Source organism: Microtus oregoni, unplaced genomic scaffold, assembly GCF_018167655.1.
Source record: "Microtus oregoni isolate MIOR12 unplaced genomic scaffold, Mior012 000008F_ref0000371, whole genome shotgun sequence".
NCBI lineage: Eukaryota > Metazoa > Chordata > Mammalia > Rodentia > Cricetidae > Microtus > Microtus oregoni.
This window is the reverse complement of record NW_024543067.1, coordinates 19035982-19042960: the sequence shown is the minus strand read 5'-3', so window position 1 is coordinate 19042960 and position 6979 is coordinate 19035982.

Genomic DNA, 6979 nt, shown 5'->3' with positions numbered 1-6979 from the left:
CCATAAAGATGTCTCCGTGGTTAAGAACACTTACTGATATTTTAGTGGTCTCAGAACACACTTGGGAAACTCACAGTTGCTGTTATTACAGCTCTAGGTAATCTAATGTCCTCTTCTGACTTGCTTGGACACCTGCATATGTCCTGCACACACACACACACACACACACACACGCACGCACACACACAGGTGCGCAAAGCACACACACACATAATTAAAAGAAGAAGAGAGACTGGAGAGATTGGCTTAAAGGTTTAGAGCACTTGTTGCTCTTACTGAGGAACAGGGCTCAATTCTCAGCACCCATGTGTCGCCTCAAAACCATTCATAGCTTCAGGGGATCCAACACTCTCCTGTTTTCCAAAGGCACCAGGCACACATTGTACACATGCAAACATGCATGTATAACATTTATATGTGTGTGTATACACACACACATACACACACATATAATTTTTAAGTAAAGTTAAAAACAAAAAGTAAATTGGGAGCATGGGGACCTTGGGGGATGGTTGAAGGGGGGAGGGGAGAGGCAGGGAGGAGAGCAGAGAAAAATGTAAAGCTCAATAAAAATCAATTAAAAAAATGAAGTCATGCAGGATTTCCTCTTCTAGAATTATTTCCCAAATGTCCTTTGAGTTCATCTCTACTGCTTCTTAGGTTAGGCAATAATCTTTGTCAATATTTTTGTCTTGTTCATTTGTTGATAAGCAAACACTACCCCACATAATTTCGGCATTGAGAAGAGGGCTATCATGGAAACAGTAAAGCAAACATTCCTTTGAGACACTGATTTCGATTCCTTTGACTATATTTCCAGGAGGCTGATTTCTATATGATATGACAGTTCTATTTCAAAAGTGCTGTTGTAAGATAGTGTGGTCATTCTATTTATAATTTCACAAGGAAGCTGCATCCCTGCTTCTATGGTAGGTGCCCCATTTTAACCTCTCTACCAAAAAGGCATAAACTTTCAATTTCTCCACCTCTGCTAACATTTACCTTTGGCACTTTTGGTAGCAGCGTTTTGGAAGGTTTGGAGAACAACGTTCTCCATTGACCCATGCATATAAACGTCTTAGTCATTGGGCAGTGCCCTACGTGACAGGAATTAGGAGGTGTGGCTTTCTTGTGCTCCGTGCGACCTTGTTGGAGGAAATATGCCACTGGGAGTGGGCTTTAGAGTTTGAAATGCTCAAGCTAGGCCCAGAGCCTCTGTCTTCCTGCTGTCTGGGGGATGGAGATGTTGATGTTCCTCCTCCAGCATCCTGCCTGCCTGTGTGCCACCATGCCTCCCATCCTGATGAAAATGGACTAAGCCTCTGAACTGTAAGCAAGGCCTAGTTGAGAGTTGGTGGTTGTGGCATCTCTTCACAGCAATAGGACACCAATTAATGCATCATCTTAACCATTATAAGCTTTAATTTGATTTTCCATGATAAATCAAAATGTTTTCTAATGTATTTCATCTCTTCAAATGGATGGGTTTCAATCACTTAATACAGAATTGAGGTAATAAAAAGCTTCTCTGAAAAACGTATTTCTCTATTTTTTTTTTAAATTAATGGATGGCAACAGAATTTAGTGGTCAAGATTTCGGCTTCTGCATCAGTGCCATAAAAACCAGCCTAGCTAGTGTTGCTCTAGGACTCTGCATTAACTACGGTAATAGAGCATGGGGTTTTAAATTAGGTAATGTACACACCTAACACTTAGCATCATTTCTGTGCATAGGAAGGAGGTTATGAGAACGAATCTAGAAGTGGTAGCTGGCAGTGGTGGAGGAGAGGATGGTAACGTTTATTAGAAAGTATTGCAGTAGCTAGAAAAGGGAAGAATGGCAACGCAGGGAACAAAGCGAGGGAAACCATTGCACCTGAAGCTGAGGTCTCTCTGCCATTTCGTGTGTGAAGTTGTTAGTGGTAAGAGGAAGGGGGTTCTGAAAGGAAAGAAAGGAGGAAAGAACCAAAAGAGAGCTCTGGGAAGAAATGACAGTGATAAGAATCACTGAGGGGGAACAGGCAGAGCTGGGTTAAAAGCAAAGATGCTGAAGAGGCAAATGGAAACTATTAACTGGAAAATAAGTAGCTAGGATGAGAATCAAGAGGATCATATTAGATATGGATTATAACAGAGGTTGCATCTTGACCTTACACTTTCGAAACCTTCACCCACTGAGTTAGCTGTCCCCAATCAAATTATTGACAATTCTACAACAGTGTAATTATGGTTGGAGTCATTGTTTATTATAGAAAAAACCTGAACAAATTCCATTGGCATTTCAAGAATAATGAGTATCTCACTCACAGCAGGCAAGAGGGTTCACCAGATCCTCTGGACTGATCTGGTGTGAAATAATTGCATTGATGACTTTCTTCAGGTTGTCATCACCAAATATCGCGTGGCAATTATTCTGAACAGCTGGCTGCTGTTATTGGGCATCTATTTATAAAGCTGTCCTCTTCAACAAAGCGAGGGGCTTAGAAGCATCTGTCTGCAGCCAGTTTTTTTTTTTTTTTTTTTTTTTGTCTCTCATGAAAAGATGATTTTTTGCAGACCTAGTTCTTCTCAGTTCCAATCCCCTGCCTGGTATTCAACATCCTCTTCTGGATCTTCTTTATTTATACATTGTTTCTATTAACAGATCTGTCTCATCCAGCCCAAAGGAAAACAACCCTGAATTAATTAAACCATGACTGGCTTCTGTCATATCGTAAACCAAATGAGATTATGTCTCATCCCCACGCTTGCTTCAAATGTGTCTGCGATGACAGTGGCCATTCTTCAGCTTCTTGTTTCCTCTGCAGAACTTTATGGTTTCGTGTTTTATAGATGCAATTAAATAAGAGGGAGCAGAAGTCATTGGCAAAGTACTTCAAATTAAAGGATGACATTTCTTGAAAAAAAATGCCGTAGACAATTTCAGTTTGAAAATGCCCTGTTAGGTGCATATTCTGAGAAAAATTAACACATGCATAGGAGGGATGACAGCTCGGTGGTGGCCTGTTTCCTCAGAGCACACGCCAGCATGTGCTCCAGGTGTGACTGTTTGTTGATATTATTCGAAAGATAAATCAACTCAGGAAAGAAATAGCTTGAGAAAAATTCCTTTGTGCCAGTAGATAGGTGTACGCGCCTAGCTTGTGTGGGGCAGTCTGTTTCAGCACTAAACAACAGAATTTCCTGCAGGGGTGTCAACCAGGCCACTACTTCCATATGACCTTTGGAAACTTGAAATAAAACTAGTACAGTTGAGGACTTGCATTTAGATTAAGCTTATTCAATTTAACTTTGAGGTCTGTATGGATCTAGGGGCTACTGTATTTCCAGCTCTTCATAATAGATCTAATCCCACAAACAATTAATTATAAATCAGAATTTCTTTTGTGAGATTAGTAAGAAAACTTGCCACAAATGTTTATATCTATGTTGTATGAAAAATCATTGGGAATGGTTTTTATACTCACAATGAAGCATGTTCTTGGCCTGCCTGTCTTTTGTGCACTATTAAAACCGTGTCTAAGTTGCATAAATATGACGCTACCATTTCTTGGGGCTTTTGTTTGCTGTTTTCTGTGGTGCTGATGAGGCCTAAGGACTCAAGCATGTTAGGCAAGCACTCTAACTACAAGCTCTGCTCTTAGGTCGCTGTGTGAATTATAGCCACAGAGATTGAACGTGTAATGAAATAAAACCAGCTTAAATTTCTATATGAATAAAATGGTCTTCAAACCAGGCTAAAACTGATGGCAGCTTGGAAGAAACCCACAGTCACAAGGATGAACTCAGAAGGCGTTACGCTAAACGAGATAATGCCAGGCAGGGAAGGACAAATGATGCGTGATACCACTTACTAAAACAGTCAGGTTCCAAGGGACTAACATTCGGGGAAATGGGGATGGTGCAGGAATCCAGTGATAGAAGATAAATCCCACAAACATGCAGTAATGAAATCCAGTAGTTAATAATGTTCTGATGTGTCCATGACATTTCCTTAAGGAGTAGAGCTTGTTAAATGCTTTCACAATGGGAGTAAGAGTAGTGCATAAAGCCATGGAAGCTTTCACAGGTTGATGAATAGGTTAGTGGGTTTGTGGTTGTATGGGTATTTCGAAACTCATCATATCTTACACTTTAAATATGCATAGCTTCTTGTGTATAAAATGCTAAAAGCAATTAATAGTACTTGAGTTTTTATCGTTGTTTATATATATACATACACACACAAAGTTAACATTTAGTCACATAAGTGAACAATTTAGTAGAATTAAATATATTTACATTGGTCTGCAGTTATCAGCCCTCGCTATCCATTTCCAAGCCTTTAGCCCATACATGTCATAAAAGTTAGTGTTGGGATGATGGTGGTGGCTCAGTAGTTAGGACTTCTTGCTGCTGGCTCTCAGGGTGAGCCTGCATGGGTCTGCTGTTGTTGCTTAGATTGGGGACTTTGTTTCATTGCAAACAATGGCAATGGAGGTGTCTCTGACTCTTATACTTGCTTGTGGGATCATTTTCCTCTTGCTTGGATGCTTTTTCCACCCTTGATATGATGGCTTATGTCTAGTCTTATTGCTTTATATGCTATATACAGTTGATATCCCTGGGAGGCCTGCTTGTTTTTGAAGTAAAACAGAGGAGTGATGGATCTGGGGGAGTGGTGATGTGGGAAGGGGGCCTTAGAAGGGGAGGAGGGAGAGGAAACCGTGGTTGGATGTATTATATGAGAGAAGAATGAATAAAAAGCAAATGAATGCTTGCTGAGCTTTCACGGGACCCAAGATTGGCTCCCAGAATTCATGTCAGGCTGTCCTTGACTGTAGGTAAATCCAGCGTCGTGCTCTCTTCTGTTCAAGAGTCCCCAACACACATGGCATATATACAGACAAATAAAAATTAATCTCCTTTTGAAATATTAGTAGTGGAGATCACCCGAAATAATTTTCACCTCCTTTGATATCTTACCTAGGAATTGAGGCAAATTTCTCAAGACCGTATTATTGAGTGTAGAGTAGACAGCTATGGTCTTCGAGCCTCTTGCATTTCTCTTTCCAGTGCTAAGTTGTTTAATGGTTAAAATGTGTGACAATAAAATAATCTTTGGTTTTCCATTGTACACGCTAATAATAACATACCTACAATATTTATAATCTTGTCTATTATATTACACAGTGTATTAATGTACAATATTATATTGAAGATAATACAGTTCTATTTCTTGAATGTCTAGTATAGGATAGACGTTACCCCAAGCACTTCAACCATGTCACAATGGGTCCTAGAGGGAGAGCTGTTATTCCTATTTTGTAGATGAGAAAACAAAGGCACAGGGTGGTTAGGTAATTTGCCCTGCAATTCCACCCCAGGAAGCTGCAGAAACATTAACTTTCCAGACGTATGTTACTGATTACCGTGACACTAATTCTTCAGTTGTGCTATCACATTCTCAGGCAATCTGTCCACTCTCTTGCCTATTCAGGCTTCTGTGTTCAGAGATTCTCCTGGACAGCCCAGTCCTTGTTCTCTCTATCCTCCTTCTGCTTCCATGGACTTGTGTGGAATTTCCTATGAGCTTTAGCTGAATATGCTTTTATCAAGTGGTGAAATCCATATTAATAATCCAGTGAACACTTTTATCTGCTCCTTATAAAAAATCACTGAAGCACTCAATGCAATCGATCACCCCTCTGGATCAAATATTTGATTCTGTTCTTTGAGATAAGGGATAAGATTAATTTTTGTTTTTTCGCAACTCTTCCTGACTTGCTTCCCCTCCTTGGATATATCTTTCACTGTTTTCACCCTGCTCTTTCCAAACCTTAAATATTGCCATATTTTAGTGCCCCTTTTTATTCTTCCTATCCTTTGGAAGTAATCTCAACTATCCCTGGTTTTGTGCTCTTGATTCTTCATTTTTCAGGTCTTGCTCAGTCTTCTTTATTAAGGGTTATTTTGTTTTATTTGTATGACTATTTTTGTCCGCATTTTGTGTTGCACAGATACCACATAAATGCTTGGTGTCTATGGAGGTCAGAAGTTGAAGGGGGCTCAGATTCCATGAAACTGGAATAATAAATGTGAGTCACCATGCTGATGCTGGGAATCGAACCAGGGTCCTATGCAAGAGCATTGAGTGCTCTTAATGCGTCAGACATTTTTGCAAAGGCTGCCCCAGCCCCGTCTTCTTTAGTCTTGTGTATCCAAGTCTCCGTCTGTTATTTCTATTTGTTAGTTTCTCATGTACTATACATGTAGCCGTTAGAAAATAATTTGAGGGGTTCCTCTCAATCAATCCCCATCTTTTCTACACTAGTATTTAGTGTCACTTAGCGGGTGGTGGTGGTGCACACCTTTAATCCCAGCACTCGGGAGGCAGAGGCAGGCAGATCTCTATGAGTTCAAGGCCAGCCTGGTCTATAGAGCTAGTTCCAGTAACAGCTAGGGCTGTTACACAGAAAAACCCTTTCTCAAAGAACCAAAATCAAACAAACAAACAAAAAAATCATAGAAATAATATTTGTTACAGTTGGTCCTTTTCTTACCTATTCTCAATTTGTGCTGGTTACTCTAAACTCTACTCCATGGTTAAGCCTCTTCTCCATCCAGATCCAAGTCATGGTCAAGCTGCTCCTGAATTCAGTAACCTCAAAAGCCTTGTCCTCTTTATTCCCCTGGGCAGATCTTCTACACAGTGACCACAGACACCATGAGTAGCTTTTGAAATGTATCACATTCACTTGAGTTCTAAGCCTCTTAAATAACACTGTACTGTGCTTAAGATGAGCACAGAATTTACTAATTATATCTGAACCCCACTGTATTTTCACCCTATCGTGGCCTATTCATTCTATTTTTCACAGAGGACTTCTTACGTAGGAACAGATACATACATATACCTTACCCAGCGTCTGCCTCTTCTCAGAGCTAAATCTTTATCATTTAGATCTGAGATTAAAAGACACCATAGCAGAGTTCTTCC